Consider the following 12,596-nt stretch of genomic DNA (forward strand, 5'->3'; position numbering starts at 1 on the left):
GAAAATCTCTAAAATCTTTGTTATGTGAGTGTCTCTATGCACTGTAATGTAAAACCATGGTCAGTAGAATTCTCAAACAACTCCTTCACTTGTGTGACTATTACTCTTGGTGGAGGTGAATGACCCATCTGTCATTCCTAATGCTGCCGGAAGACCATGCATGCTGTTGGTTGACTGTAAGACTTTTGTTATATATGTGTTCCAACCCTTTAATCTATATTCCTGGCCATTGACTGACTGGTTTTTAAATATGCGCCATAAACATATTTCCTTAGTTATTTTCACTGCTAAACTTCTTTATCAAGTTATAACTGACATGTGGAAAACCATACATATTTCAATAAATGTAAAAGTATGTATACACCTGTGAAACACATTGAGGTTTTGCCACCCCATGACGAAACTGCTGTTTTTATCCTTAAGCACCATAATTAACGCACTATCAGTGGTAGGGTTTACAGATGAGAATAATGGATATATTATGGATATCTTTCTCCTATGTGGAATATAAAGAGACTTAGTAGGCAATATCAACTATCCAAAGGGATTGGTACTTTTCAAATGAGAATAGGAATTCCCTTTCCCCTTTTGTGTGAGCAGAGAGCCGCTGGCAGTTGTCTGTGTACTTCTGCCAGGCCGAACGATACCTTTCCCCAAGAATGAAATCTGATGATGCTTTGATCTTGTTTACTCAACCTCTAAATTGGTGAGGGAAAAAGTGGTCAAGCTTTAAAAGCCAAACATAATTTAAATGAGACTGAATTAGTTTACAGTTGTATAAGAAATGATATGAAGTAGGAATATTCAATAACAAGCTGACAAATGTTTATCAATACTAGAAATGTTCTAAACCACTGCACCAAAAAATCAAAATAGAGGCAAATACATAATTATTTGGAAAACATAGTGTCTTATTAGAGAAGTTCAGAGTCATGTAGCACTGTGGAGTTGACTTGATTTTTTAAAAATTGTAGCCAGAGCTATAGCTGCACAGGCTGGATTGCATGCTATGGATGTAAAAGGCAGGGGTCCAGGCTCCAGCATTGAATGGTCTCCTGGAGAACCCCAAGGAGAAATTATCCTGAGCAGGAGCCAGGAGTAGCTCCTGAGCACTGCCAGATGTGGCCCCAAACAAAAAAGCAACAAAAATTAAAGACAGGGGTCAAGAAGTTGATATAACACATGCTTGACATATGCAATGTCCTATCTTTGTACCCCAAACCCCACAAATTCTGAACACCGCCATATGTATCCCCTTAATGTGGCCCCTAAGTACCTCTTGTTGTGACCCCTACCTATGTCACTGTCACTGTCATCCCGTTGCTCATTGATTTGCTTGAGTGAGCACCAGTAACGTCTTCATTGTGAGGCTTGTTGTTACTATTTTGGGCATATCAAATATGCCATGGGGAGCTTGCCAGGCTCTGCCATGCGGACAAGATACTCTTGGTATATTGCCGGGCTCTCTGAGAGGGGCAGAGGAATTGAACCTGGGTCAGCCGCATGCAAAGCAAATGTCCTACCTGCTATGCTATCACTCCAGCCCCAATCTATTCTAAATATATATATATATGAGAATATAGCTATACAAATATATCAAAAGTTATGACTTTATCTTTTTGTCTATATATTTTTTAACCTATGTAAACATAAAGATGCTTAAAGCGTATATTTAGATATTGGTAATATTGAGCAGCAAGAACATGCTAAATAGTTTTTAATAAAACATGAGTTTATATATTTATTATCCCAGTATACCCTATTATATGGAGTGCAATGTGCAAAATGTGCTTATGGAATGTAAAAAGAAAATTTTAGAATACCTATTTGCACAGTGTACTGTACAAACACAGTTTTACCTGTATATAAAATTGTCAAACATATGATTTGTTTTACACATATATATTAGGATACATGCATGAACAAACTTTTACAGATGGATTAATATTTAGATTGTTTGAAATCCATTTCTGTAAATAATTTTACTCACCAGATACCAGGAGGTGGACGATCACCTTGAATCTTTATATGTAGTTTGATTTGTATAGAAAAATTTCATTGGATTCCCAGAGTTTTAAAAAATTATTTCAATAATGATGAGATCTAGTATGACAGTAGGGAGAATCTAAATGTGGATAGAAAATCAAAGCAACACAAATATTGCTACAAAAGAAACACACTCTCCACTTCTTACTCATTCATAGTATCTGCAAAGTGAAATAATTGTTATGGCTTTTTTGCTTTTTTTTTTTTTTTTTTTTTTTTTGCTATTTGGGTCACATCCAGTGATGCACAGGGGTCACGTCTGGCTCTGCACTCAGGAATTACCCCTGGCAGTGCTCAGGAGACCGTATGGGATGCTGGTAATCAAACCCGGGTTGGCCTCGTGCAAGGCAAACACCCTACCCGCTGTGCTATCGATCCAGCCCCATTGTTATGGCATTTTAGTGACTTTAATTTATTAATCCCTTTCTTCTTTTCCATTGCCTCTGCATTACTGGGTATGAACTCTGGCTCTTTGAGATCTCTGATCTTTGGTCAGAGAATAGCTTTTACCTAATAGAGATATTTTTGTTGTTTAAAGGTTATATTGAGTTAAGTATAGGAACAGTATTAAGAAGTGCAAATATTGTCATTTTTACCTGAGGAGTTTGATCAACAACCTCTTATCATATGTATTAGAAGTAAAGAGTTAATATGCAAATCTAAGCCGGTTGTTAATATGTGAGTGATATGAAATAACTTCCATTTCCTAGAACACTATATTAAAAATTTCCCACATCAAATATGAAAGTAGTGGTATGATATGTCTGTTGTTGGTACTCTATCTGACTATACCTGTTTAGGAACTAAACAGGTATGTTTGGTTTTTTTTATTGATATTTTCCCTAAATTGTCTGTTGATCTATATTCATGTGATACATCAAGTGCATTTTTTTAAGAAAAACAATTTGGAATTAGACAGGTGTTCTTCCTAGAGGCTTTAGATTTTAGTTAATCCTACACATATTTAGACTGCATGTTACAATTTAAGTTGCATATAAAATATACAAAATAAACTTCTTTGTTTAATTTTGTTTGTTTAAGCTATGTATTCATACCAAAGATTGCAATGCAGGAAGAGTATAAACTGATGGTTAGTTGTTAATAATAGTAGCACAAAACATTAAGGCAAGTGGCATTTACATAAGTATCTTGATCTTAATACATGTAATTTACATATGAAAATTTAATCAACATAGAGATAAACAGATGCAATGTTTAATTAAACTCTCCACACAAAATCAGCCTGCAAGAAGTAGTTTGTCATTGCTAATTTATCACAATTCTCTTAAGTATTCTTTAAAATAAAAATGCAAAATAAATGACTCTTATTGATAATTTAACTTATGGTTACTTTGTATTTTAATTGTATCATCAAAGTCTGTTGAGAATATGACAAATATTCTAGGTTCAGTTTTACTTGTTTAGAAGGCAAAACACAAACATACAGAGAACAAATTTATTTGTTTACAAACTTGTAAGGGTCACCAGCACAATAACACATAAGGATAATTTATGAAAATATAATGCCAAAATAAGTTGTGGATAATGAAGGGTTGCAGGAGTCTTTCTCCATGGAGCTTTTAAAGACAGAATGAATTATACACAGAAATTAATGCCAATGTTAGCCAGAAAGAGCAAGTACTGCTAGCATAGAATAGATAAAACAAAAAAATTAATTAAATTCTAAGACTACAGAAGCAAAGAATAGAAAAAACGTGGTAAATACACAAAGGCTCTAAGAACTTATCCTTGGGAAGTAGGGCATGAAAAAAATTATAGTTTCCTAAACACTTTACTTGCGTAAAAGTGCATTTACTCACTCTGTCAAAAGAATAGACTTACTATGTGCCGGTAACATTTGTATAAATATGCATAAAACGTTGATTTAATCAGACACAACATCTTTTACTAAGACATCTCTATTGGTTGATGTCTATTTTCTATATTGTCAAAATATTTTAAAATGACACAATTAAATATATTCATGATAAAAACAAAGGTTGATAAAAACAAAGATAACCAGGATGATGTTTTACATGATTTTCTATTTTTAATTTTGATAGTTCTAATTTTATTCTTCTTTAATTTTTTAGATTTCCAAATTTAATTTTTTAATTTAATTTTTCTAAAAATCAGCATGGTTGGACAGAATTGAAATAAAATGGATCATGAATATTTAAGTGGAAACAACATTGTATTAGATTTTGGAAAGTGGTTGGTGTTCATAATTTGATACCTAAGATATTAAGTTAGACAGGATATTGAATTCCTATCTCACAGTTTTTCCAAACCTGTAAAATTATAACAAATGTCTAGAAGAAATAAAATATATTATGTCTAAGATATCAATACTATTTTCTGAATCATACTATGGATTTAAAAAATTCTCTTTCTGCTAAACTAACTCTTGATCTTTAAATTAATAGATAGCAAATATATAGAGAAATTAAATAAAGATCATTCAAATTGTTTGGAATAAAACTTATCATAGAGTGAGTTGGAGGATAGGACCTCTGAAAGATATATGTGAAGAGAAAATTACATATGCACTTAGAGTTTAATAGTGACAATTTATATATGGCTAGTGTTGCTAAATTTCTTGTGTAAATTAATGGAGTGGCTTCAAAACCTGAAGTGTTTTGCACAAAATATTTTAATTTCATGTATTTAAATATTCTGAAGTAATGTAAAATCCCACGTGACAGGGACAAATGGAGACATTACTGGTGCCCGCTCGAGCAAATAGAAGATCAATGGGAAAACAAGTGATACAAATGATATACACTTGTATAAGTATACGTATATTTGTATGATTTTACATTGTAAATCAATGTAAAATCATACAAATATACGTATACTTATTTCTCTATGTTATGTGAGCAGATAATTGACAGATAATGGACAAATAAATGCCAATTAAAAATAATTTAATATATTTACATAAATATATGTCCCTGTATGTGATATAGCAAGTAATTACAAGTGCCACTTGCCTTACATGCAGTAAACTAGGTTTTATCCTTATTCTTACATATGATGTGTCAGCCCTACCTAGAGAAATCTCTCAGTACAGACCAAGGAGTAGTAAACTCAAAGCACTGCTAGGTATGGTCACCAAATACAAAGCACATGCACACGCACGTGTGTGTGTGTGTGTGTGTGTGTGTGTAAAATGAAAAAAGAAATCTCTTATTTTCTAATGCTTTACTAAATGTACAAAATCTCTCTACAAGTATGTAAGAACTTGATAGTGGTAAATTGGCTGAATAATAAACGTCTAAAAGAAATTAAGGATGCAGAAAATCAAATATACCTAGAAGTTATATAGGGTGCTGCAATATCATTTGTTTAATTTTATTTTTATTTGCTTGTCATTGGAGTCAAATCCCTAAATACAGTTTTTAAAGCCAATATTATGGAACATGTTGCCCATTTTCTTCAGTGTATTCATGACTGTCAAATATAGTTTATTTGTATGGTGTCAGCTTGAATTTCCAAGTTTTACATGGTGTGAGTCAGTAATTTAGTTTTATTCTTCTGCAAATAGCTATTCCATTTTCAAGCACCATTTATTGACAAGCTTTTCCTTTCTCATTTTATACTTTTGTTTCCCTAAAGATTCATTTTTATGATAATTTAATTTTGGGTCCCCTATTCTAGTCCATTCTGTATGTCTTTTTTTATTGCAGTCTCACACTGTTTTTATTACTAGAGCTTTATACCATAGGTTGAGTTGGCAAGCGTGGTCCTTCATCTTTTGGTTCAGGATTGCTTTGGCAATGTGGAGTCTTTATTGTTCCCATACAAATTTTTCGCGCTTGTTCTGTTTCCCTGCAATTTTATAGAAGTCACATTGAATCTGTGCAATACTTTATTGATTTTTGTAATAGGAATCTTTCCAATCCATGACTATGAAAAAGCTTTCTATGTCCATACGCTTTCAACTTCATATTTCTTCTGATTTATGTCTCTGCCTACTTTAAATTCATTCGTATATTAGTGGGTTTTTTTGTAAGGTTGTTTTTTTGAGGAAGCGACACACCAGACAGCACTCAAGGTTAATTTCTGGCCTGGTGCTCAGGGGTCACTCATCGAAGGCGTGGGGAACCATGTGGAGCTCCGGGGATGGAAATGGGTTTTCTGTGTGCAAGGCCAGCACCCTATTCGGCACTGCACTAACTCCTCAGAACTTATGTATTTTAAATATAATTATAGGTAATAGCGCTTGTGTATAGAAATGTCATAGACTTTGTATTTTTGCTTCATAAACTGCCACTTTGCTCAATTGATTTATTAACACAATTTAAATTTTTTAGTGGGATCTTAAATGTTTTCTATGTACAATATAACTTGTAAATAGTGATAGTTTTAAAGAATCTTTCATTTATTTTTCTTGCCTAATTTCTATATCTAGCACTCCCGATACTATATTAAATATGTATGATAAAATTTATTGATTTATGTCTGCATTTATAAGAAAGCTTGTATTTATATATTATTTTTTTTTACTGAATCACTGTGAGCTACACTTACAAAGCTTTCATGTTTGGGTTTCAGTCACACAATGATTGAACAACCATCCCTCCACCAGTGTACATTATCCACCACCAATGTCCCCAGTATCCCTCCCCTATTCTGCTCCCATTCCACCGCTCCCCTGCCTCTATGGCAGACAATTTCCCTCTTACTCTCTATTTATGTGCAAAAGATGCTTTTTGTTTTTCACCACTTTATATGTTAATGATTATTTTATTTCTTATGTCCTTTACAGCACAAATATATGGTTATTTTGTCCCTCCCACTATAGCCGAGGGCTTTTTTTTATCAGATACTTATGCTAAATCTTGTCAGAAAACTTCTCTGAATAGTGCATATGACACAGATGTCAGACAACTTCTCTAAATCTAGTATATGGCAGAAACTTTTATCTTTCTTTATGTTGATGTGGAATATTAGTTTGCTTTAGTATCTTACATTTGCCTCCTTAAATAAATATCACTTGTTTATAATAAATTACATTTATAACCTATAACATAAGGCCCATTTAATGCATTGTTGAATTGAGTTTAAGATTTTTCTGAGGATATTGGCATACATACTCATTAGGAATATTGGCCTGCAATTCTCTCTCCCTCTCCATCTCCCTCACCTTCTCCCTCTCCTTCTTCCCCACGACCCCCCCCCCCCCACACACACACACTCTCTCTCTCCATGAAGACCTGCGTGGTTTAGGTAGCAGGGCTAATCTTAGTCTCAGAAAATGTATTTGGGAGATTTATTTTTGCAATATTAAGAGTTTAGAAACATAATAGGTTTTCTTTGAAGGGTTAGTAGAAAGAATTCCCAGTAAAACCATCTGGTCCTAGGTCTTTGGAAGCAGGGTGAGGGAGGGGTTGGCGAATTTTTAATTCTTTAATTTCTTCTCTAATTGACTTCTTCAAGATTGCTTTTTATTCTGATTCAGACTTGGGAAGTTTCAGAGTCTAAGAATTAGTTCATTTCTTTTAGATTCTAAAATTTATGGTATAAAGTTGTTCAAGTTTCTTGTGGGCCAAAGTGTTAGTACAGCAAGCTTGCCTTGCTTCCAACTGACTCAGATCCAACCCTCAGCAACCCATATGGTTTCCTGAGCACAGCCAGGAGTAACCCCTGGGTGTAGAATCAGGAGTAATCCCTAATCATTGACAGGTGTGTCCAAAAAAAGAAACAAAATGATTATCGGAAAAATAAAAAAAAATTTCCTTGTCATCATTTGTGATTAGATTTTAAACTAAATCACCAGGATTTATAAATTTACAAAGATATTTATGGTTGATTTTCAAATATATTGTTCGAATACCCTGCCCACAACCCTGATCACTTGCATTTCTAAGGTATCTGATATAATGTCGTTCATTTTATTTCTGATGTAATTTATTAGAGTTTCTCTATTTTTATTAGTGAGCCTACCTACAGGTTTGTCAATCATGTTAATCTTTTTCAAAAATCTTCTATTGTTTTTATTGATCCTTATTATCTTCTTTAGATCTATTTTTAAGTTTCTGCTCTGATTTTTCACCTTTATTTTATTTTTATAAAGTTGTTAACAATAATTTGTTGCATTTAACATTCCAACACCAATCCCACCACCACTACATCTAGCCACCACCATATTTTAATTTAATTTAATGTTTCCACCTCATTCTCCAAACCCTGCCCCCCAAATAGGACCTAAATAATTTACTTTGTATTGTTTCCTATGAATAGTTCACTAAAAATGATCCAAAAAGTTTCCTTAAAGGAAAGTGTATGAAGATTGTTGTATCTCACCCTGGATCCTTAATAAGCCCTTATATAAGAGGTTACGAATATATAAAGTGTCACATTCAGAGTTGTGCACTCCAGGAATTCTACAATTATAAAAACAATTATACAGAAGAAGTTAAGTTAATTTTTTTTAACTGGATGGTGACTTTGGGGATCAAAAGCATCTCTGGGGCATATTGTTCTGTGTTGCTCTCTTCTGAAAGCTTTATTTGTGAGTCTATGGATCTTGGCTGTTAATGAGCTTAGTTGGTTCCAGAGGCAGTTCCTGGGCATCACTGTCAAGCTACCAGGAGCCTAGGGAGATCTCGGGAGGTCGCCCATTTCCAACTTTGAGAGCTGGAGGTTTCAGTCACAAGTCCCGTTTACCTGGGTTTTTCAGCAGATTCACTCATGGATGAGGCTGTCAGAGCCTGTGGAGAGCAGCTGTGAGCATGGTGCTGCTTGAGTTCTGGTGATTTCTACTGTTCTGATATTTATTATTATCTCTTTGTACTAGGATACATTTTTTTAGTTTCTTTAATTATGTGGGGAGCATGTTTATTTGAGACTTATTTTATTATTCAAGACAATATTGCTAATAGCCTTTAGTTTCAGTCCCTTCATGCCCCATGAGTTCTGATAGATTTTTTTGTTTTGTAGGATTTATTTTTTATTGCTGTTTGTTTTGAGGCTGCTTAAGTGGTATTCAGGAAGCCAAAGGGACTCTCCCACTGGAACTCAGCCAATCAGGCTGGTGGTTCAATGCTGGAGCCTGAAGATGCTATACTCTTGAGGTCCTGTGGTACTGTGAAGCATGCATGGCATTACTCAGCAGTGGTGGATACTTCCAGTCTATGTCCAGTGATGCTGTGGAGGCTGTGTGGCCCAGAAATTAAACTTGGTTGAGCTTTTTGCATGTGCCTTAATTCCTATACTATCTCCCTGGTCCCAGAGTTACTGGGGAGGGGGTATAGCGATCTCCCCATCAATGTTTAGGTCACTCCTAGTGATTGAGTTGAATGGTTAAAAAAGCATTTCCAAAGATGTAATACTGCTTGGACAAGCACTGCTGAGGGTCTCCAAAGCCAAACCTGCATTGGCCAGTGCTCAGAGGGGCCATAGAATACCAGATATAGAACTGAGAACCACGATCAAACTCACAAGGTACCAATCTTTTGAAAGATATTCCTGGAACTTCCAGAACTGTTTCAATTACTGTTTTGATCATCGTTATTGACCAATTATTATTCAGTAACATGTAATTACTGACTCTACATGTGGTCTCCTGAACCCCATCAGGACTTATCCCTGCCTACAGGACCAGGAGTAAACACTGAGCACAAATGTGCCTGTGTGTCAGAAAATATACTTTAATTTTTATTAATTTATTGATATTTGTTTTGTGGTCCAAAATGATCTGTCCTTTATAAAATTTCTGATGAACTTTAAAAATAATGTTTATTCCACTTTATTGGTTTGAGAGATCTGTAAAATGTCTATTAAGTCTACCAGATCCAAATCCTCATTTAAAGTTATGTTTCCTTGCTGATTTTTTTAGTTGACCTGTCCATTTAGTGGGACTGGACATTAACATTCCAACTAGTATTATGTTGATGCTAACATGTCTTTTCTGGTCCACTTCGGTTCCATACAACTTTATTGTTCTTTATTTGTTGATTATCCATGCGTGTTAGTAACCCTGGATAGATAGATTCATTACTTATTATATGTTTGGCCTTGTCTCATTACATTTTAATTGGATTTTATTTTTCTGATTTAGTAAGACTCTGATATTTTTTTTAGATATTTTTTATTGAATCACTGTCACATAGACCCTGGAAACGGTGTTAATGATTAGGTTTCAGTCAGAAAGTATTACAACAGCCATCCTTCCACCAATATAAATTTCACAGCATCAGTGTGTCCAGTTTCCTTCCCATCACCATCAACCCCCACCAGGTGCCTTTATGGCAGGCACACACACATACGCACACCCCCCCACACTCTCGCTCTCTCTCCTCTCTGTCTCTCTGTCTCTGTCTCTGTCTCTGTCTCTGTCTCTCTCTCTCTCTCTCCTTTTGGGTATTGTGGTTTTCAGTAAAGATACTGAGAAGTATCATGTATATCCCATTTACCTACTCTTAACACTCAGTCCTTGTCCAGTGTGATCATTTTCAACTATTATTGTTATCCGGTTCCAGTGCTATCTACCATCAGCCCCATACACACTTGTGGTTGATTGCAACCATTGACATTTCCTGCTTGCCCCTGTTTTCCCTGGCCTTGTATATTAGTGTCCTATTTTTTATAAACCACAAATTAATGCAGTCATTTTATATCCGTTTTTCTCTTTCTGACTCATCTCACTCAGCATAGGATATTCTCCAGTTTCATTCATTTATAGGCAAATATCATGACTTTATTTTCCTAACAGCTGTGTGGTATTCCACTGTGCCATAGACAAATGCACCATAGTTTCTTTATCCATTCATCTGTTCATGGGCAGCTAAAGGTATCTTCAAAGGTGAAACACCACTGACCAAGCAAGTGGACGCAAAGATAAACAAATGGTACTATATTAAACTTAGAATATATTGCACTTCAAAACAAACAGTGACCAAGATACAAAGATATTCTATGGAATGGTAAAGGATATTCACCCAATACTCTTCTGATAAGGGATTAAAATCAAAGATATTAAGGCACTGGTAGAACTTTACATGAAAAAATATTCAGCACCATCATAAAATGGGAAGAACAAATCAACAGAAATTTTTGTCAAAGAAGAAATTCAAATACTTACCTGGCAAGGGAAACACCATGATCACGAAAGTGGTTTTCCCAGGGCGAGGCTTATCCATTGCACTCCAGATGTGCTGACCCCTGCGATTTCCCCAAATGTGGGAAACTCGACTGCATAATTTGTGGTAGTGGGGGACTGTGTTTAATAAAAAAAAAAAAAAAAGAAGAAATTCAAATAGCCAAAAGGCACATGAAAAAATCCTCATCATCAATAATCATCAGGTAGATGTGTATCAAAACAATAAGATACCATCTCACACCACAGAGACTGATATACATCCAAAAGAACAAGAACAACCAGTGCTGTTACACATTCGGGCAGAAAGGGACTCAATTGATTGCTGGTGGGAATGCTGACTGGTCCAGCCTTTTTGAAAACAATATGGACAATCTTCAGAAAACAAACTGAAGTTCCATTTGACCCAGTATTTCCACTTTTGGAAATATACCCTGGGGTATATACAACAGAAATACTATCTTCACTCCTATGTTCATTGCACCACTATTCACAAAAGCCAAAATCTGGAAGAAATCTCTCTGATTTTTGTTTTGTTTAGTTTTGTTTGCTTTTTGGGTCACACCCGGCAATGCTCAGGGGTTACTCTTGGCTCTGCGCTCAGGAATTACTCCTGGCGGTGCTTGGGGGACCATATGGGATGCTGAGGATCGAACCTGGGTCAGCCGTGTGCAAGGGACAGCAACAAATAATGAAAGAAAATGTTGAATAGTCACTTCTCCAAGAACACAAATTAATAATCAATAGGCACACAAAACATGCTCATTGTCACATTATGAGAAAAATAAAATCAGAATGTGATGGAATACCACTTTCTCTCTGTGAGAATCACCTATAAATAAAATCAGAATGTAATGGAATACCACTTTCTCTCTGTGAGAATAACCTATATGAGAGACCAGGACCAGTAAATATACCAGAATGGATTGGGGTATACGTGTGGGTAAACAGGAGGAATCCTTCAATGTTGGTAGAAATGTAAGTGGGCCTGGCATGTATGTAAACAGTGTGAGGATATTTCAAAATATTTTTTTTAAATCTACCATATACTACAGCATTTCCTCAGTTTCTACTCTGCAATATCTATTCAAAGTAGACAAAACTAAAACAACTTAAAAAACTTATATGCATATCTATGCCTTTGAAATGATATTTATAATATCCAAGCCACAGGGGAGAAAAAGTAATGGCAGATAAGTAGATAAAGAGATTGTGATATAAACACACAACGTAGTAAGACCACTCCAAAGTACAAACAGCTCTTGCCTCTTTCAATCATGTAGGTAGAAATGCTTAATGAAATAAGTCATAAAGAAAGACAAATGTTAGAGATCCAACTCATATGTGTTACATAGCGATGCAAAACAAGAGAAGAGAAAAACACACAAAAACAAACCTACATGTGTAAGCAACAGAGGAAGGGTTGAATGGTTTGGTAGATGAATGA

The 12,596-nt window shown here is 35.0% G+C and overlaps 1 pseudogene; it reads left to right on the plus strand.

Annotated features, from left to right (window-relative positions):
• Positions 1-11,126: 11,126 nt before the first annotated feature.
• LOC129401375 (U1 spliceosomal RNA) lies at positions 11,127-11,272 on the plus strand (annotated as a pseudogene).
• The last annotated feature ends 1,324 nt before the right edge of the window (positions 11,273-12,596 follow it).

Source organism: Sorex araneus, chromosome 1 (genome assembly GCF_027595985.1).
Source record: "Sorex araneus isolate mSorAra2 chromosome 1, mSorAra2.pri, whole genome shotgun sequence".
NCBI lineage: Eukaryota > Metazoa > Chordata > Mammalia > Eulipotyphla > Soricidae > Sorex > Sorex araneus.